Below are 23,039 nucleotides of genomic sequence, written 5' to 3'. Positions count from 1 at the left end.
GGAGAAAAGTTTTTACATGGCATAGTACCTCACAAATGTTGCCAGCATTAGAAGGGGAAAACCACCGCTGAAAATTTTTTCTGATGGTTTCGCCAGGATTCGAACCCAGACACTCAATGTCATAAGCGGCGTCAGCGTCGTTATCTAACCATCGTTCATTTATTCTTCAACAGTTTTCCAGCTATCTTCCGTCTATTCTCCAATTATCCTCGTTCTCTTCCCATTCCATCCTCGTTTTGTCCTCTGTCTATGCTTCGGCAATCATCCTTCTACCCCCCGTCCTGCTATCCTACTTTGTTACTCCCGCCTTACTTCGTCTATCATCCGTATATCCTGCTATTCTCCAACTATCTTTCTTCTGTTCGTTCCGTTTATCCTCTGTCTGTTCTTCGGCTATCATCATTCTATCCTCCATCGACCCTTCGTCCATTGTCTGTCTGTTCCCCGTCTTTCCTTCTTCGGTCCTGTATCTATCCTCCTTCAGTCCTGTGTCTCTCCTCAGTCTATTGACTGAATATCCTCCCTCTATCCTCTGCCTAACCTGCGTTTATTCTCAGTTTATCCTACGTCCATTCTCCGTTTATACTCCGTCTACCCTCCATTTATCCTTCGTCTATCCTCCCTTTATCACATATCTACATATATCCTTCTATACTCTGTCTATACTTCCTCTATACTTCGTCTTCGTTCCGTCTTTCCTCCACCCATCCACCGTCTATTCACTTTCTATTCTCCCTTCATCCTGCGTTCAACCTCCGTCTGTCCTTCGGCTTTCATGCTTTTATCCTTCCTCCTGTTCTCCGTCCATACTTCGACCATCCTTTGTCTGCCATTCGGCCATAACCCTTCTATTCTCTCTATATCCTCCGTCTATTCTCCATTGATCCTACTTCTGTTCTACGTACATAGATCGTATATCTTATGTTTATCTTTTATCCGTCTATCCTTGTTCTGTTATCTGTCTATCTCCTTTTTTAATCCTGTGTCTGTCCTCCGTCAGTCCTTCGTCTATCATTCATTTATCCTACCTCTATCCTCAATCTATTATCAGTCTATTCTCCATCTATCCTTCTTCGTTTCTTCGTCTATCCACCGTCTATCTGTCGTTCATCCTCAGGTTATCCTCCTTCTATTCCCATCTATCCTCCGTCTGTTCTCCTCTTATACTCCGTCTACCCTTCAGTCCATCTATCCATTGTCTATCCTCGACCTATCCTCCATTTATCCTATGCATATCCTCCGTTTATCCTTCGTCTTCGTACTAACCTCTGTCTATAATTCATCAATACTTCGCCTGCCCTCCGTCTATCCTCCATCTATCTTCCGTCTATCCTCCATATATTCTCTGTCTACTCTCCGTATATTCACTGTCTATTCTCCGTCTGTTCTCCGTTTATCGTCCATCTTTTCTTCGTTTATCGTCCTTTTAACTTCTGGCTGTTCTTCGAATAACATCCCTCTATCCTCCGCCTATCCTCCGTTAATTGTGTGTCTTCTCCGCCTATCCTTCGTGTGTGTCTTCTCCGCTATCTTCCTTCGGCCCTCTGCCCACACCTTGTCTATTATCCTTCTATCCTCTGTCAATTCTCCGTTCATACTCCGTCTACCAGCTATCCTTCGTTTATGCTTCGTCTCTCCTGCGTTTATCCTACGCATATCCTTCTATTCACCGTGGCGCAGAGGTTAGCATGTCCGCCTATGAGGCCGAACGCATGGGTTCAAATCCCGTCGTGAACATCAAAAAATTTTCAGCATTGGTTATCCCCTTAATAATGCTAGCTACATATGTAAGATATCTTGCCATGTTAAAACTTCTCCACCAAGTGGTGTCGCTATGCGGCACGACATTCGGACGCGGCATTAAAAAAGGAGACCCCCTATCATTGAGCTTAAACTTTAATCGGACTGCACTCATTGATATGAAAGAAGTATTTCCTTCTATCCTCCTTCTATCCTCCTTCCATACTTCGTCTACTTTCCGCTTATACTCTGACTGTCCTACATCTATCTTCCGTCTATCCTCCGTCTGTTGTCTGTCTATTCTCCGTTTATCGTCCTTGGTCTTTCCTCATTTTATCCTCCTTTCATCCTCCGTTTTTTCTTCGGCTATAATCCTTCCATACTCCCTCCTATCTATCCTCCGTTTATCCACTTCTGTCCTCCTCCGTACATACTTCGTCTATCCTCCGTCTATCATTCGTCTATCTTTCGTTTATCCACAATCTTTCCTCCATATATTCTCCGTCTTGCAGCTATCTCTATTCCCCGTCTATTTTCAGTATATTCTCCTTCGGTCCTTCTTCCATTATTCGTCTATCCTTCATCTATTGTTCGTTTATCCTCCGGCTGTACTCTGTCTATTCCCGTATATCCTCAGCTTATACTCTGTCTACACTCCATCCATCCTTCGTCTATCCTCCGTCGATCCTTTGTCTTTACTTTATCTACCCTTCTTCTATGTCCCATTTATCTTCTGTCTATTCTCCGTTTATACTCCTTCTTTTATTCGTCTCTTCTCCCTTTATCCTCCCAAAACTTCTCACATATCGATAAGGGCTGTTCGATTCAAGTCTTCGCTCAATGATAAGGCCAATGATTGGTGTCAACATTTGTGAGGTGCTATGCCATGTCAAATCTTCTCCCCAAATAGGAGGGGATAACCAACTCCGATGATTTTTTCTATTGATCTCGCCAAGATTCGAACTCAGTGTATGCTAACCTCTTCGCCATGGTGGCATCTATCCTCCTTTTATTCTTCCTTTGTCATCCGTTCATCGTTAACCTGTCTTTCGGCTTTCATTCTTACTTCCTGCCTCCATTTTCCCTCTATCCCCTGTCTTTCCTCCGACCATTCTCCATCTATCCTACTTCTGTCCTCCATCAGTATGTTGTCTATCATCCATCTGTCTTACGTTTATCCTCGGTCTATCCTTCTTTTCTTCTTATATCCTCCTTTTATCCTTTCGTTCATTCCCCTTTTATCCTACTTCTGTTCTCCGTTTATCCTTCGTCTATCCTTCATCCATCCTCTGCCTAATCCCGTATATTCTCCGCTTATCCTCCGTTTACCCCCATCTACCCTTTATCTACCTCTCGTCTATCCTCCATCTACGCTGCGTTCACCTTTCGCCTATCTTTCGTTTAACTTCCGTCTACGTCCCATCTACCAATCGGCTATCCTCCATCTATCCTCCTTTTATCATCCGTTTTTCCTCCCTTTGTCCTTCGTTCATCCTTCATCTTTCTTTCGGCTATCAAACTTACATCTTTCCTCCTTCTTCATTCTCCATCTATCCTACTTCTATCCCCTTTGTCCTTCGTTCATCCTTCATCTTTCTTTCGGCTATCAAACTTACATCTTTCCTCCTTCTTCATTCTCCATCTATCCTACTTCTATCATCCAACAATAGTTTGTCTATCATCCGTCTATCCTTCGTTTATCCTCAGATTATCCTCCTTCTTTGCTTCTTCTATCGTCCGTTTGTCCTTCGACTATCATCCTTCTACCCTCACTCCGTTTATTCCCCTTTTATCCTATTTTCGTTCTCCGTATATCTTTCGTCTATCCCCTGCCTATTCCCGTATATTATCCGCTAATCTACCGTTTACCCCCTAAACTTTATCTACCTCTCGTCTATTCTCCACCTACCCGGCGTTCACTTTCCGGTTATCCTTCGTTTATGACTTCGCCATGATATTTTAAGTCGATCTAGCCATGTCCGTCCGTCTGTCCGTTGAAAGTACGCAAACTTTGGAAGGAGTAAAGCTAGCCGCTTGAAATTTTTCACAAATACTTCCTATTATTGTAGGTCAGTTGGCCATACCAATCAACATCCAAGCCAAGTATGGCTCGAATCGGTTCATATAGCTTCGTTAGCATAGCCGTTATTATCCATTATCCTATAATGAGAAATTTTAATTTTTATTAAAACAAGTAAAAGCGTGCTAAGTTCGGCCGGGCCGAATCTTACATACCCTCCACTATGGATCGCATTGTCGAGTTCTTTTCCCGGCATCTCTTCATAGGCAAAACAGGATATAAGAAAAGATTTGCTCTGCTATTAGAGCGATATCAAGATATGGTCCGGTTTGGACCACAATTAAATTGTATGTTGGAGACCTGTGTAAAATGTCCGCCAATTCGAATAAGAATTGCGCCCTTTGGGGGCTCAAAAAGTAAAACAGAGGATCGATTTATATGGGAGCTGTATCGGGCTAAAGACCGATTCAGACTACAATAAATACGTATGTTAATGGTCATTAGAGAATCCGTCGTACAAAATTTCAGGCAAATCGGATAATAATTGCGACCTCTAGAGGTTCAAGAAGTCAAGACCCAAGATCGGTTTTTAGGACAGCTATATCATGTTATGAACCGATTTGAACCATACTTGGCACAGTTAGTGGATATCATAACAAAACACGTCGTGGCAAAATTCATTCAAATCGGATAATAATTGCGCCCTCTAGAGGCTCAAGAAGTCAAGATCCCAGATCGGTTTATATGACAGCTATATCAGGTTATGAACCGATTTGAAACATATTTGACACAGTTGTTGGATATCATAACAAAACACGTCGTGCCAAATTTAATTCAAATCGGATAAGAATTGCGCCCTCTAGAAGCTCAAGAAGTCAAGACCCCAGATCGGTTTATATGACAGCTATATCAGGTTATGAACCGATTTGAACCATACTTGGCACAGATGTTGGATATCATGACAAAACACATCGTGCCAAATTTAATTCAAATCGGATAAGAATTGCGCCCTCTATAAGCTCAAGAAGTCAAGACCCAAGATCGGTTTATATATCAGGTTATATCAGCTATATCAGGTTATCGACCGATTTGAACCATATTTGGCACAGTTGTTGGATATTATGACGAAACACGTCGTGCCAAAATTCATTCAAATCGGATAATAATTGCGCCCTCTAGAGGCTCAAGAAGTCAAGACCCAAGATCGGTTTATATGACAGCTATATCAGGTTATGAACCGATTTGAAACATATTTGACACAGTTGTTGGATATCATAACAAAACACGTCGTGCCAAATTTAATTCAAATCGGATAAGAATTGCGCCCTCTAGAAGCTCAAGAAGTCAAGACCCCAGATCGGTTTATATGACAGCTATATCAGGTTATGGACCGATTTGAACTATACTTGGCACAGTTGTTGGATATCACAACAAAACACGTCGTGCCAAATTTAATTCAAATCGAATAAGAATTGCGCCCTCTAGAAGCTCAAGAAGTCAAGACCCAAGATCGGTTTATATGGCAGCTATATCAGCTTATGGACCGATTTGAACTATACTTGGCACAGTTGGTGGATGTCATAACAAAACACGGCGTGCCTAATTTAATTCAAATCGGATAAACATTGCGCCCTCTAGAGGCTCAAGACGTCAAGACCCAAGATCGGTTTATATGACAGCTATATCACATGGACATGGACCGATATGGCCCATTTACAATACCAATCGACCTACATTAATAAGAAGTATTTGTGCTGAATTTCAAGCGGCTAGCTTTACTCCTTCGGAAGTTAGCGTGCTTTCGACAGACATACGGACGGACGGACGGACAGACGGACGGACATGGCTTGATCGACATAAAATGTCACGACGATCAAGAATATATATATTTTATGGTGTCTCAGACGAATATTTCGAGTAGTTACAAACAGAACAACAAAACAAATTAGTATACCCCCCATCCTATGGTGGAGGATATAAAAAAAATCTAATTTGCAACAAAAAATTCTTTAAAATTGCGTTACACCCTATTACACGGCAAATATTCCTCAACTTGCAGTTTATTTGTATTCCTGTATGTTGCAACAAGCAACTTGTACCGCTAATATGTACGCCTACTCCATTGGCTAATGATGCTACTAACAGACGGTCAAATGTCCCAGCCCCAGTCGCAAACAGTCTCTCCCATGAAACGATGGTGCAGGGGGCAACCATTGGAGGTAATGCAAAATCGAAGAGAAACCTGGCGGCAGGAAAACACGTAGCCGCAAATATTTTGTTAACTGGACAGCAACAAGACAATTTTGTTCGCCTTGGCATTGCCAAAGTACACTGCGTGTGCGTGGCATGCCACTTGTGGCATTTGAATGTGCATGGCTATAAGCAGTGAAGTGAAGCAGTATTTGTGTTAGCCAGGATACCCGCATGAGTAGCTGGGTGTATGTATGCGTTGTGTGTTGGTATTAATGTTACCTGTCTCTGACATATAAAGCAGAGCACTTTGCATTAGCGACATAATTTATCACCCATAAGCAAGTTAGCCTCTCTCTCTCCCCCTGTTTCAAAATGCGTCCATCTCAAAGTCCGTCCTTCCCTTGCGGCTGTGTGTATGCGGTTAGTTGGCTGGTTGTTGTGGCCCGTTGACTTCCTTGGTTGTGGGTCCATTGTCGGGTTTTGGTGGTGGCAAAGCACCTGTAAGCCTCAAAAAAGGGTAAGTGTGGTTAACAGTCTGGTTTGTGGCCATAATGTTCCTTGGGGCTCTGTGCATGGCTAGGCCTCTATGCAAGTGTGCGTGTGTGTGTTTGCGTGCCACTGCGTAGATTTGCAATATTCATAAGATTCTGTGAAGGAAACATTAGTAAACGCTGTACTGCTGTTGCGAATACTGATGATGATGAGGACAACGATGTAGATGACGGTGGCAATGGCGTTGGCGATCACCACGATGATATTGCAGCATGTTGCCCGTTGCTTCTGCCATTTAGCCCAAGGAGCCCGGAGCTTGTTTCTTTTTTGGAGCAACAAGTGCAATTATTGCATATATTTATTTATTCAATGGAATCATTACTTCTTTGTACACCAATGTCGTCCTCATCTCTGTGTCGCAGCCGCAACAGCCAAAAGGAAGTGCGTGGGGTGTTTAACTCATATTTCAGGTCCACTGATCGATTTGGCGATAAATGAGTTAATGCCTGCCGGAATGGCAAAGGCAATACAAACAAAATGGGGGGGGGGGGGGAATGGTAGACATTGAAAAATATTCATTGTGGGATGGTGAGATACTACCGGGGTTTGCTTAGTATTAAGAAAAAGCGAGGAGTTACACGAAGAGTTTTATTCTCAGCTACTTACACTCATAAAAACTATATTTCTCTTAAAAATGGGTGATAAGGGGGGGGGTGATAAGGGGGGGGGGGGGGGGGTAATGGCTTCAAGTGGCTTGTGGTTAACAATACCCAAGCCTTTGGTTGAATTTGGGGTATATTCGAAAAGGCCACTGTGATACATAATGGTGTATGTCCATCCATTGGAGGCCACCGTTGGTCAGCATTTACGCCTTTGAAGCTGAACGCTTGAGTTCAAATCCCGGCGAAAACATTAGAAAGCATTTTCTGCGGTAGTTATCCTCTCCTAGTCCTGGTGTATGTCCATCCATTGGAAGCCACCGTTGGTTAGCATTTCCGCCTTTGACGCTGAACGCTTGATTTCCAACCCCGGCGAGAACATTAGAAAACATTTTCAGCGGTAGTTATCCTCTCCTAGTCCTGGTGACACTTGTGAGATAATGAGCCATGTGAAACTTCTCTGCTAGGTGGTATCGCTCTGCGGCAAACAGCTCACATTCGGCAATAAAAGGAGGTACCTTATCATTGAGGACCTGAGAAAATTATGCCGGCACTGCTGCAGGAGTCCCTTGGAGTCACCCTGTCATGGCTTGAGCACATCTTCAGGGCGAGCCTGGCATGGTCCTGCATACCAAAGGCGTGGAGGGAAGACAAGATGGTCTTTATCCCCAAAGCGGGAAGAATAAACCACAGTACGACGAAGGATTATAGGCCTATTCGTCTGTCATGGTATTTGCTGAAAACACTGGAAAGACTAATTGAACTGAAGGTGAGAGGGGGACTGTCGCCGAAAAACTTCAGTGGGGCGCAACACGCATACCTCAAAGGCAGTTCGGTGGAGACGGCCCTTCACAAGGTGATACAGGAGGTCGAGATATCTCGTTGACATAAGGATTACACTTTGGCGGCCTTCTTGGCCGATACGGGATGACTATGATCACCACGCGGGCTGGAGCTTTGAGCTCCGACTTGTGTGGTGCCCATCGTTATCACAGGAAGCTTAGCCATAACCTACCGGGTGCGTCCACAGGTTGCGGATGGTGGAAAACTCCGTTTTTTTAGGGGTAGCTGCAAATGCGGCCGCGGGCAGTCAAAGATTTTCGAGAGGAGAGTCTCAGTGAGGAGTCAGGTGGCACTGGCTCTTACTTATATACTGAGTGCCAATGATATTCGAGATGACAAGGCGAGTTATTGGCGCCTTCAAATAACCAATGGCCAACATCAGCGTCTGTACCCAGGTTAGGGGCGGCGAGCGTCGGATCTTGGAGCAAGTGGCTCACCACAACGAGGGATACGTGTGCAATCCCACAAAACCCAAGCGGTTGGGGCGCTGGGGCAGTAATCCGCCCCTGGAAAACTATGACAACTACTATGAGAAACAAAGGAATAGTAAAAACGGACCCCCCCAACGACCCATGCAAACGAAAAAAGGACCATGATTTGCGGATCTGCATCTGGAATGTCCGCACTCTTTATAGAGAAGATGCAGTGTACGCGCTGGTGGATGTACTAGAGAAGTGCAAGGCAGATATTACCGCCTTACAGGAAGTGCGATGGACTGGGAATGGCGTCACTACAACACCAAACGGTGACGAACTATACTATAGCTGCCATAACACGAAGCATGAATTTGGCTGCGGATTTGTAGTTAGTCGGAGACTGAAACACCTATGAGAGATGAGAGGCTAGCCACAATCCGCATAAAAGCCAAATTCTTCAACATCAGCCTTATTTGGGTCCATAACCCGAGGGAAGACAAAGACGAGCAGACCAAGGATATTTTGTACGAGCGCCTAGAGAGAGAATATGACTGCTGACCCCCCCCCTCTGATATTAAAATCATTTTGGGAGATTTTAATGCGAAAATAGGGAAGGAAGAAATTTTTAGTCCAACAGTCGGAAAGTTTAGCCTCCACGAGATAACGTCCAGTAATGGGTTGAGGCTGATAGATTTCGCGGCGGCAAAAAACATGGTAGTTAGTAGCACCAGATTTCAACATAAAAATATCCACAAAGCCACATGGCTGTCACCCGATCAAAACACCAGAAACCAAATTGATCACGTTGTGATAGATGGAAGGCATTCATCCAGCGTGTTAAATGTACAATCGATCCGTGGAGCGAATATAGATTCGGATCATTATCATGTTGTAGCAAAGGTTTGAACCTGCTTGAAAAGGGCGTGGAAAGTATTATCTGACACTGCACGGAAGCTGGGAAAAATGGCAAAGGTATACTCTACTCGACTAACCCAACTGCTTTATGAAAGCACTCCTTGTTCCGATGATATAATGGCGAAGTGGCAAACCATTGCCCACTCCATGGAAAATGCCGCGAAATCCGTACTTGGGTACCGGAAGCCTCCTCCGAGAAACCCATGGTACGACTAAGAGTGTCGAGATGCTACTGAAGCCAAGAATGCGGCATATAGAGCAACCCTGCAATCAGTGTCAACGCGCCAAATGAAGGAGAGGTATCGGGAGAAAAGGAGAGAGGAGAAACGTTCATTTTGAAAAAAGATTTAGGAAATGGAATGAAGTGAGTGTGAGCGAATTGAGATGTATAGGAGTCAGAATGAAGTCCGGAAATTCTCCCAAAGAATTAAACATCAAACCGATAGCTTGATGGTATAGGCACATCCTCCTGCAGAGCCAAAGAAGGAAATCTGGTAACTGACACAGATAACATGCTGAGGATATGGAAAGAACATTTTACCCAACTGCTAGTGTCCGATGTTGGCGGCGAAGAGGATACCGCAGAACCAATCCCTGATGATGGTATAGAATGTTTATCTCCTAGTCAGAATGAGGTCCAAGTAGCAGTGACCCGACTAAAGAACAACAAGGCAGCAGGAACCGACTGTTTACCCCCCGAACTATTTAAGACCGGTGGCGACACGCTGATAAGGCGTATGCATCAACTTATCTGCGCAATGTGGCTAGAAGAACGCATACCCGATGATTGGAACCTCAGCATACTATGTCGCGTACACAAGAAAGGAGACAAGACGGAATGTGGCAACTACAGAGGAATAAGTCTCCTCCCCATCGCATACAAGATACTCTCGATCATACTGTGTGAAAGATTAAAACCTAAAGTCAATGAGATAATTGGGCCCTATCAATGCGGTTTTAGACCTGGTAAATCCACCCTAGACCAGATATTCACACTGCGCCAAATTGTGGAAAAGAGAAGAACAAGAGAAGAACAAATCAACATCTGCCATCTCTTTGTTGACTACAAAGCCACTTTCGATAGCCTTATATGTTCAAAGGTATTTCAAGACATGTCTGAGTTTGGTTTCTATGCAAAATTAATAAGACTCTCCAGGATGACACTTGCTGATACGCGTTCCTCAGTAAGAATAGGAAAGATTCTCTCCGAACCATTTATTGGGTTGCCCAAAAAGTAATTGCGGATTTTTTAAAAGAAAGTAAATGCATTTTTAATAAAACTTAGAATGAACTTTAATCAAATATACTTTTTTTACACTTTTTTTCCAAAGCAAGCTAAAAGTAACAGCTGATAACTGACAGAAGAAAGAATGCAATTACAGAGTTACAAGCTGTGAAAAAAATTGTCAACGCCGACTATATGAAAAATCCGCAATTACTTTTTGGGCAACCCAATAATACCAAACGAGGTTTCAGACAAGGAGACAGCTTATCGTGTGATCTCTTTAATATCCTGCTGGAGATGATTATACGAGATACAGATGTGAATAGATATGGCACACTAATCACTAGAGAACACATGCTACTCTCCTATGCTGACGACATCGATATCATAGGTCGGTCACCGGAAGTAGTAACTGCAGCCTTTGAATCGAAAGAGAGTCAGTGAAAATGGGTCCGGAAGTAAATGGAGATCTGACGAAATGGATGGTTTCAACTCCCAAACCGCCCTGTACAACCGATCAGATAAAAAAAAAAGGAGAAAGATGGGAACCACAACTTTGAGAAGGTTAGGTTAGGTTGAATAGAGGGTGCAGATATTAACTTGTCCCATGTCACTATAGACATACACATAGGCCAGTAATCGGCTTGTTGAGCTCTCTAAATACTAAAAAATAACCTCAAAAAAAAAAACTTTAAATTAGAAATCCTGTGCTACTAACAAAATCCTTAATTGTTTTCCATACCACTCCCCTAAGTTGGTTCAAGTCTGATATTGTGTCTCCACCTAAGTGCCGGTATCTGTTAGACGCGAAAGCCGGGCAATGACAAAGGAAATGCTCCAACGTCTCATCATCTTCCCCGCATGCCCTACACATGCTATCACTTGTCGCACCGATTTTACATAAGTGAGCTCGTAGTACTATGTGTCCCGTTTGACACCAAAAGCTATACTAATCTCCGCCTTACTTCTGTTCAGTTATAGCCTCGTCCTCTCACAATCCGAATCACCTCATAGGGTCGCCCACGCCCTTAAATCAGACTGCGTCGACCCGAAGGTCTTCGGGTTAACCTAGTTTATCGACGCCAGTTCTCTGGCCTTCACTGCCAAATCGTCTGATCGCGTTTTTCGTCCACGCCCTTAAATCGGACTGCGTCGACCCGAAAGATTTCAGCTTATCCACGTTTAACGACGGCAAGTTTCTGGCCTTCACTGCCAAATCGTCTGACCTTTTATTCCCCCTTGCTTCGTTATGGCCCGGCAACCAACCGATGCGGATTGTGTCATCCTCAGAGAAGGCGTTAATCTCCTTCTTACACTGCAAGACTGTCCGTGACCTTACCGTCCTGGTTGTTATTGCCCTTATGGCCATTTTTCTGTCTGTAAAGATATTCACACTCGACGTCCTCGCACTAGTACCACATCACCTCACGCATTCCGTGATCGCCAGGATCTCCGCCTGCAGGGTCGTATTATGGTCAGGCAGTCCAAAACAGATCTTAGTCCGAGGGATCTCTATATAGACCCCCGGGCCCACTCTGCCCCCTAGCTTTGATCCATCCGCGTATAATGATTTTCCAGACGGCTACACAGGGCTGCCTCACATTGAGGCTATGAGACGGCGATGGGAGAATAGATAGAGGATGGGAGGAGCTCATACCATCGCGGTATAATCGAGGCGACGATAGGATGACAACTTTGAGATAGTCAGCAATTATCTAGCTCGGCACCGCCGTAACTAAAACGAATTACCCCAGTTTTGATTGAGTAGGCAGTTCTGAAACAAGACCAGACGAAGATTACATTACCAAAAGCACCAAACAGACACTAAAACTACCCGTGTTGTTATATGGTTCCGAGGAATGGAAACTTGTGAAAGCAGACGAGGCAGTACTTGGAGTGTTTAAGAGAAAGATTCTTCGTAAAACATATGTCCGGACGAAGACACTAAAACTACCCGTGTTGTTAAATGGTTCCGAGGCATGAGTACTTGTGAAAGCGCACAAGGCAGTGCTGGGAGTGTTTGAGAGAAAGATTCTTCGTAAAATATATGAACCAGTTTGCGTTGATGGAGAATATAGGTGGCGTATATGACAACACCTCTGTTGGCTAGGTCATGTTGTTAGAATGGATGAAGAAGCTCCAGCAAAGAAGTCTTTTGAAGGCAAACACGGTGGTAGACGCTAACCGATGAAAGCTGAAGTGGTGGGACACATCTCTAAACTTGGTGTCCGAGATTTTAGAATGGGCGCAGAAGATCGAGGCGCTTCGAACGCTATTTTTCGTTCGACTAGTGGAACAAATGTTCTGTCGTAGCCAATTCAAAATTCAAAATGACGATATAATTGCAATTTTAGTTCAAATCGGGCAAACATAAATGGGAGCCATATCCAAATCTGAACCGATTCCATTTTCAATAGGCTTCGTCTCTAGGCCCAAGAAAATGCTTGTGCCGAATTTGAAGACGATCGGATGATAATTGCGACCTGACTTTGTACACAAATTTACATGGACAGACGGACAGGCAGACAGACGAACATATCCAAATCGAATCAGAAAGTGATTCTGATTCGATCGGTATACTATCTCTCTTCCTGCTGGGGGTAACAAACAAATTCACTAAATTATAATACCCTGTACCACAATTGTGGTGTAGGGTATAAATATGCCGTGTGAGAACGGGTAAAGATATCACATTGAAATTTAGAATGGTTAGAGTTCAAGTGTTAGCGAGATCGTGTGCATAATTGGCCCTAGGAGGTTCGGGTGATTTTTAACAGTCTCCTAAGGTGGGTCGTGTGCGAGACACTGTTGCCAGCGTAACCCTCTTTGGTTGATCGAACCCTGGTTGTTGTTATAGCAGTGTGTTTTAAGCACGGAGGCGGCAGCGCTGGCCAATGAAAGACTCCATCAGGTCAACCCGGTACGTAGAACCGGATGCCATCAGATTGTCAAATGTATCTCTGGTTGTGGTTGTTACAGCCACATTGCTTGTGGAGGTAGCGATCCTCGTCACACTCCTGTGGATAAGCAAGCTCGTTCCGGTTCAATGGACGGATCACCACGAGAACAGGGTTAGGTTAGGTTTAAGTGGCAGTCTGCCATTAGACTCACTTAGACGTTTTCGTCCTTTGTGATACCACAGGAACAGAGGAAGGAAAATGCCTTCTACTTCCTACCGTTGAACCATCCAAATCGCTTTAAAAAGCCCCATAACTTGCGAATGTTCATATCCGCTAACTCAGACAGATTCTCAAAGAAATGAGAACCTGAAGTGGAACTCCTTCTAACTGCTAGTGCGGGACACACACCCAAAAGGTGTTCTATAGTCTCTTCTTGTTCGACGTCCTTACAGCTTCTACAAAAGTCGTTGCTGGCAGCCTTCAGTCTGTCATCATGTTTTCCGAATAGATAGTGACCTGTCTATGACGGACGCAATGACTGAGACGTCTGTTCTAGCCAATGACAGCAAAGCAGTAGACCTCTTCAAGTCTAGATTAGGCCACATAGTTTTGGAATGCTCATAACCTCCTCTTTGTGACCATCTATCATTCGTTGCCCTACGGGCCTGGTCCTGAAAACTATGCTTGCATGTCGCTAGAGGCATATCCACAGATTGCAGTTTTTTTTTTTTTTTAATTTTAATATGTTGACTGGCATGGTGGATCACGATTTCTGATATGCCATGTATTTTCATCAACACCTTTGCCACTCAAAAAATCACTCTTTAGGAAACTCTATAAAGTATCATATGGGCTCGGATTCTAAAATATTTTAACATTCTCTATAAGCATAGTAATGGCAAAAAATGTGCACTATAACACACCAGACACCATTCATAGACTCCCAGAAAACACAGCAAGAATCAAGGATGTTATACCATTGTCAACGACAATAATTGTAGACATTGCAGGACAGGGGTATGGGTGGACTTATGGATGAGCATCGGAGATATATAAACATTGTTAATGTGTTAAACAACCAAAAGTGATAAATTGCGCGGCATGAATTAATAGTTGGATGACAATAACTGCCGTTGCTGCTGTTGCAACGTCAACAGCAATAACAACTACAACAACCGTATGGATGTTGTAACTCTTTTTGTTGGCAGCGCGACAACTGCGATGACTTTTGCAATGGCTTGCCTAAAAGATATGAATGGACTAAAATAGAGTTTGTCAGTGCATGTGTGTGTGTGTGTGTGTGTGTTTGTGTTCGGCAGAACAACAAAATCCACAAAGAATAAAATCATTATAATGAGTATGTCGATAAAAACAGAAATCATCGACGACAATGACAACAGCAATAGCAAAACCACCACCACCACAACAACAATGGCAGGCAGCATTACAAATCGTCGAAGAAGAAAAAACACAACACCAAACAGCAGCAACAAATGCATGCCTACACAGTGGGAGATGAAGCGACAACAATGACAACAACAACCACATAAAATCATAATGAATTGCAGTGACAACAAAACGGCGACTATGTAGTAGAGAGCAAAATCGCATCGAAAGGAAAAAAAAGCGAAATGAAAAACGCCCATAATGTAATGGCAAAATAAACATTGAAAGCACTACTGCAACAACAACAACCGGAGCGATGAAGTCACATCATCAGCAGCAACCAAGTCAACATTTGTTTTTTTTTTACAAAAACAAAAGTAACTGGCAACCATCATTATGACAACAACACCAATAACTAAATGATCAATACGAGAGTGGAGTTGAGCACATAAAAGTTTGAATTTAAAGAAAATTTTGATTTCAATTTATAGATTTTTGGAAAATTTTGGGAAGTTCAGCAGTTTTTATATGTGAATCCTATTGTGGCCAAATTTTATAAGAAAACCTATTTTTCAATCCAGAAAATTGGATTGTCTTAATATCAACCGCAAAATAGTCTGCCTTCTAGTAACCTGGGTTTCTTTGGTCACATTTCTATTCCGCTAAGGGTGGATGATAAGGCGTGACCTCATAGTATATGAGGCGCACCAGTGATTTCTTTGACATGTGGGACGTCGCACAGTGGGATAAAATCGAAATAAAGACGAGAAAAAAATATGCCATTTGAGAACTGACGGAGATAACTCTTTGAAATTTGAAATGGTTAGAGCTTAGGTATTATCGAGATCATGTGCAAATTTCAAGGTCCTAGGTGGTACCTACGGTGCCTCTTGGCAAGCCTTTAAAGTTGGTTACCTCTACATTTCGAAAAAAGTTTGGGGCTGCCAGAACTTCAATTGTGGTCGGATTTTCATAGTCTTTTTTTTGCTGGATGGTGCTTCAAAATCCCTACAAAAAAGTTTGCTTGAGGTATGCAATATCTCCACTGGTTTTGGGGATATTCGCCTTTAATTCTTGGAAATTTTGGCCGGTTCAATTCTCATGTTGATTCATGATTTGGATTGGTAACAAAATTTACAATGACTTTATTGCAGCATGTATCAAAGTCTGATATTTATGGTCTTTCGTTTCTATCCCACTGTGCCTGGTCTAATCGGAAGGAAGCTCCGGGCACTAATGGGTTCAGGTTTGAGAGGAAAGGGGACAGAAAGAATTCGGGGTGTCTTGAATGACGTCAAGACACCCCGAATTCTCTGTCCCAGACCAGGCACAGGAGCAGCTGCAGACTGTTAAAACGCATTTAACTTAAAACTCTTCACAAAAAAAAGAAAACAAGTAAAAAGGCGTTATGTTCGGACGGGTCGAACCTCCAGACCGATCTAAGCCAAATTGAAGAAGAATGTCGAAGTGCCTAACAAAACTCACTGTCCAAAATTTCGGCGAAAACGGACAATAAATGCACCTTTTATGGCCCAACAACCTTAAACCGAGAGATCGGTCTATATGGCAGCTATATCCAAATCTGAACCGATCTACGCCAAATTGAAGAATGAAGTCGAAGGGCCTTACACAACTCACTGTCCCAAATTTCGGCGAAATCGGACAATAAATGCGCCTTTCATGGCCCCAAAACCTTAAAGCGAGAGATCGGTCTATATGGCAGCTATATCCAAATCTGGACCGATCTAAGCCAAATTGAAGAAGAGTGTCAAAGGGCCCAACACAACTCACTGTCCCAAATTTCGGCGAAATCGGACAATAAATGCGGCAATTGTGGGCCCGAACCCCTAAATCGAGCGATCGGCCTATATGGCAGCTATAGTCAAATCTGAACCGATCTGGGCCAAATTGAAGAATGAAGTCGAAGGGCCTAACACAACTCACTGTCCCAAATTTAGGCGAAATCGGACAATAAATGCGTGTTTCATGGGCGTAAGACCTTAAATCAAGAGATCGGTTTATGTGGCAGCTATATCCAAATCTAAACCGATCTAAGCCAAATTGAAAAGAATGTCGAAGTGCCTAGCAAAACTCACTGTCCCAAATTTAGGCGACATCGGACAATAAATCCGCCTTTTATGGACCCAAAACCTAAAACCGAGAGATCGGTCTATATGGCAGCTATATCCAAATCTGGACCGATCTACGCAATATTGCAGAAGTATGTCAAGAGTCTTAACTTAACTCACTGGCCCAAATTTCGGTGACATCGGACAATAAATGCGACTTTTATGGCCCCACAACCCTAAACCGAGAGATCGATCTATATGGCAGCTATAGTCAAATCTGAACCGATCTGGGCCAAATTGAAGAATGAAGTCGAAGGGCCCAACACAACTAACTGTCCCAAATTTCGGCGACATCTGACAATAAATGCGCTTTTTATGGCCCCAAAACTTTAAACCGAGAGATCGGTCTACATGGCAGCTGTATCCAAATCTGGACCGATCTAAGCCAAATTAAAGAAGAATGTAGAAGTGCCTAACAAAACTCACTGTCCAACATTTCGGCGAAATCGGACAATAAATGCACCTTTTATGGCCCAACAACCTTAAACCGAGAGATCGGTCTATATGGCAACTATATCCAAATCAGAATCGATCTACGCCAAATTGAAGAATGAAGTCGAAGGGCCTAACACAACTCACTGTCCCAAATTTCGGCGAAATCGGACAATAAATGCGCCTTTCATAGCCCCAAAACCTTAAACCGAGAGATCGGTCTATATGGCAGCTATATTCAAATCTGAACCGATCAGAGCCAAATTGAAGAATGAAGTTAAAGGGCCCAACACAACTCATTGTTGCAAATTTCGGCGAAATGGGACTAAATGGGAATAAATGCGCCTTTTATGGGCGCAAGATCTTAAATCGAGAGATCGGTCTAAATCGCAGCTATATTCAAATCTGAACCGATCTAAGCCAAATTGAAGAAGAATGTCAAAGGGCCCAACACAACTCACTGTCCCAAATTTCGGCGAAATCGAACAATAAATACGGCAATTATGGGCCCAACCCCCTAAATCGAGCGATCGGTCTATATGGCAGCTATATTTAAATCTGAACTGATCTGGCCCAAATTGAAGAATGAAGTCGAAGGGCCCAACACAACTCACTGTCCCAAATTTCGGCGACATCGAACAATAAATGAGCTTCTTATGGGCCCAAAACCTTAAATCGAGAGATCGGTCAATATAGCAGATATATCCAAACCTTAGCCGATATGGGCCATATTGTAGAAGTATGTCGAGGGGCTTAACTTAACTCACTATCCCAAATTTCGGCGACATCGGACAATAAATGCGCTTTTTATGGACCCAAAACCTCAAATCGAGAAATCGGTCTATATGGCAGCTATATCCAAATCTGAACCGATCTGACCCAAATTGAAGAATGAAGTCGAAGGGCCCAACACAACTCACTGTCCCAAATTTCGGCGACATCGAACAATAAATGAGCTTCTTATGTGCCCAAAACCTTAAATCGAGAGATCGGTCAATATAGCAGATATATCCAAACCTTAGCCGATATGGACCATATTGTAGAAGTATGTCAAGGGGCTTAACCTTATTCACTATCCTAAATTTCGGCAACATCGGACTATAAATGCGCCTTTTATGGGCCCAAAAGCTCAAATCTGAAGATCGGTCTATATGACAGCTATGTCCAAATCTAGACCGATCTGGGCCAAATAGATGAAGGATGTCGGAGGGCCCAACACAACTCACTGTCCCAAATTTCAGCAAAATCGGGCAATAAATGTGGTTTTAATGGGCCTAAGACCCTAAATCGGCGGATCGGTCTATATGGTGGCGATATCAAGATATAGTCCGATATAGTCTTTCTTCGAACTTAACCTGCCTATGGACAAAAAAAAAATGTGTGCAAAGTTTCAGCTCAATACCTCTATTTCTGAAGACTGTAGCGTGATTTCAAAAGACAGACTGACAAGCGGACGGACATGGCTACATCGTCTTAGAATCTTTAAGCTGATCAAGGTTAGCTCTACGCGTTCGACCCTGATTTTTGCAGACGGGCGGACGGACATGGCAAGATCTACTCATACGATACGATCAAGAATATGTTATGGAGTCCTAGATTAATATTGCGAGGTGTTACAGAAGGTATGACTATATTAGTATACCCCCATTCTATAACAGTTATCAGCAGCGGTTTTTCCCTCCTAATTCTGGCGACATTTATCTGGTGCTGTACCATTTGGTTTGACAGTCTTGTAAAAACTTCTCCCCCCGAGATATCGCATATCGGCGCGCCGTTTAAACTCGGCTATGAAAAGGAGGTCACCTATCATTGTCCTTAAACTCGATTTGAGCAGCACTCATTGACATGTGAGAAGTTTGCCCCTGTGCCTTAGTGGAATGTTCATGGGCAAATTGGCATTTTTCTTTTGCAGAAGCTTCACTAGTATCCTTCAACTATTCGAAGAATTTCATCTATAATCCTTCGTTGTGCTGTGGTTTATTTTTCCCGCCTTGGGAATAAAGACCATCCTTACCTCATTCCGTACGCTTGGTCAATGCCGGCCTCACCTAGAAAAAACATTCCAGCTGTGACAAAGTACCTCCAAGAGACTCCTGATTGGAATGGGCCTCTCCATCTGTGGTTGAAAAGTCTCCTGGTTGCTATCAGTGTAAATTCCGCCTTCCCTCCTCAGAAAGTTTGGCGTACAGGAATGCTTAGAGAGCACTATGGGCAATCTGGGTACCTTACTGGTACCCTCGAATTCTCCGCAGAATTTCCTTGCCCCCTTCTTGGATTTGCCTCACAATAATCGGTTTAGCTTTTTCCTTCCTTTCTTGATTCGTCCTTCACGGAGATGCCCCTTTTCTTGGAACTTGACTTCTTTAGCCTCTAGAGGGCGCAATTCTTATCCGATTTCGCTGAAATTTTGCATGACATGTTTCGCCATGATTTTCAACAACTGTGCTTAGTATGGTTCAAAGCGGTCAATAATCTAATATAGCTGCCATATCAACCGATCTTGAATCTTGACTTCTTGAGCCACTAGAGGGCGCAATTCTTATCCGATTTGAATGAAATTTTGCACAAAGCAAGCTAAAAGTTACAGCTGATAACTGACAGAAGAAAGAATGCAATTACAGAGTCACAAGCTGTGAAAAAATTTGTCAACGTCGACTATATGAAAAATCCGCAATTACTTTTTGGGCAACCCAATATTTTGTTATGATATCTAACAACTGTGCCAACTATGGTTTAAATCGGTCCATAACCTGATATAGCTACCATATAAACCGATCTGAGGTTTTCACTTCTTGAGCCTCTAGAGGGCGCAATTATTATCCGATTTGGTTGAAATTTTGCATGAGGTGTTTTGTTTTGATTTCCAACAACTGTGCTGAGTATGGCGGAAATCGGTCCATAACCTGATATAGTTTCCATATAAATCGATCTGGGGTTTTGACTTCTTGAGCCACTAGAGGGCGCTTATCCGATTTAGTTTAGATTTGTTTGCCTAAAAAGAGATACCGTGGCAAGAGCTCGACAAATACGATGCATGGTGGAGGGTATATAAGATTCGGTCCGGCCGAACTAAGCTCGCTTTTACTTGTTTTTCTTCCAATTTTTGCACATGATCTCGATAGCATCTCCACTTCAATCATTTGAAATTTTAAAGAGTTATCTCTACCCTTTCTCAAATGCCACAATTTTTTTCGGTTTTTTTCGTTTCTATCGCACTTAGCATCATCTTATCGGGAGGAAGCGGGATCGAAAGAATTCGGGGAGTCTAGATGTGTGTTGCGTCTCTCAGGTGGAGGTCCTTGGAGCTGATACAAGACTTGACATTCAGCACAGGTCTCCTAACTCCTAACATCTCGAATACTTTGCATGTGGCACAGATACCGAGAACATGATTCAAATACAAATTTGCCCACGATCATTCCATTAAGGAACAGGGAGGGGCAAACTTCTCAGATATAAATGAGTGCGGTTCGATTCAAATTTAAGCTCAATGATAAGGGGACTCCTTTTTATAGCCGAGTCCGAATGGCGTACCTCAATGCGACACGTCTTTGGAGAGAAGTTTTTACATGGCTGCCATACCATTTTTTCAAATGGCATAGTACCTAACAAATTTGGTCAACCAGCCAGAAAACCACCTCTGACAACTTTTTTCTAATGTTTTCGCCAGGATTCGAGCCCAGGCTTTAGGCTTCATGCTAAACTCTACGGTACGGTGGCCTCCAACCGAAAACATGATATCAGAGTAGACATCTACAGATGGAGGGTGAGTTCACACCTCCTTTCTCATGAGACATGAGCATTTCCGCAGTACTCTGTAACCTCTGGACTACTTTGCTGATGGCACAGCTACCCAGAGCATGATGCCACACCAGAAATCCACAGATGAAGTGTGAGTTCAAAGGCCAGTCTGGCCCAAAGTGAGAAATACCAAAAAAGATTCTAGGACAAGCGTCTGTCCAGCACATTCATCCAAGGATTAACGGCCCATGCTCACCTACCCGCTGAGTGCCAACCAGTGGTCTAACTTGTCTCCTCATACATGACCGCATGTTTTTGATTTTGATAGACTAGAAGTGTCCTGACTGTGCGGACTCCTACCATGTACAGACTTCCACTTCGGCATCTACTGCGTACTGGCCACCCACTTGACCACTTGACTTGAGCGCTCGACATAGCGATTTGCTTCAATATTTCGATTAAAGAGTCGCTTCAGGAAATTTCCTTGTAATAGATGACCAACAATCTAACCATGTACCAAAATTTTCCCAATTTTTTGTACTGACTAGAAGTTGGGACCTCGTTGTCTTCCAAAAACCCACAGAGCCGTAGCATGATAAACAGGCAAATAGCCAATGTCAACGCCAAGTAATAATCATACTCGTATGTGAATGCAGTTAAATGATATGAAATGAAAAGTTAATACCAGAATTGATGCACAACAACAACAATTTCCAGGCATTTGTTCCCATGGCAACTAGTCGGCCAGTAGCCCAGGGAGCCCAGTTGGTATAAAACCCACAAAAAAAAAAAACGAACCATGATAGTCAGCCAAGTTGTCAAGCAGAAGCAGCCAAGTTACTAAAGCCATCAGTCGTCAAGTTCAAGTGCAGATTTTTGCAACATCAATGGAGTGCAAGGAGGCATCTGGCTACGCTCCTCTCTCTCTCTCTCTCCCTGCACTGCCGCTCGCCGCTGCCATTCATTCCATAGAGAATGTAGCTTAAGCCCACATTATAAAATTACCATGCTGATGATGTGGATGGTGATGTGTGATGGGGCAGATGATAACAGAACAACGCAACAGCAATGACAATCGCGTTTTGGTTTTATGCGTATGTTTTGCATGCTGCATGCTGCAAAATGCGATAAAAAAAAAGTTGCTGCGGCATTCGAAGACATTAAATGCATGGCAAGGCAAACAAATCGAATGACAACTAAAAAATGAAATAAATCCCTCCATCCCTCAGCTGCCTAAAGCAAAGAAACAGCCGCATCCTGATGACATTAAAAACCGCCAACATTAGAGCTACAACGCCGACTACGACTAGGACAACTGGCGAGTGGCAAATGACATTACTCGCATGCATTTGACTACCAACCGGATGATGTTTTCTTGACATAAACAATGTTGAGTGGCTACTAAACGACTTTTTTTTGCCTTGTGACTCGACGCATACGCAACTCCTTGAATACTATGGGAGTGAGTGCGAATGTTGGTTGCTGCAACACCCCAGCAATTGCAACATCTTCAATCGCCAACCGACCAACCAGCCATACGACTGCTGTCTGGTAGTCAGTTCCAGACATTACATATGGCCCGCTGACTGACCAAAGTCAAGCCAAGCTTTCATCATCTAAATTCTCAATCAGTCGTTTGTCATTCCATTGACGGTCACTGCCATGCGGAGGCTGCTGCTGCTGTCTCGTTCGTCTGCCAACATGTCCAATGTGTGTTGGTGTTGTCGAGACTGCAGAAAGTTGCTGGCGGGTTTTGGTGGTGGTGGTGGTGGTGGTGGTGGTAGGTGGTGATGGTGATGATGCAGTGTTGGACACATGTCGTCTGTTGGCTGCCCATATCCTCCTTCTTGGGCTTATTTGCTTTTCCTTTTGGCATTTTTATTATGTCTGGAAACATATTTTAAATATTCTTACAGATTTGGTGAATTCTCTTAAAGAATTTATCGGA

This window comes from Stomoxys calcitrans, chromosome 1 (genome assembly GCF_963082655.1).
Source record: "Stomoxys calcitrans chromosome 1, idStoCalc2.1, whole genome shotgun sequence".
NCBI lineage: Eukaryota > Metazoa > Arthropoda > Insecta > Diptera > Muscidae > Stomoxys > Stomoxys calcitrans.
Note: the sequence above shows the minus strand (reverse complement) of the source record.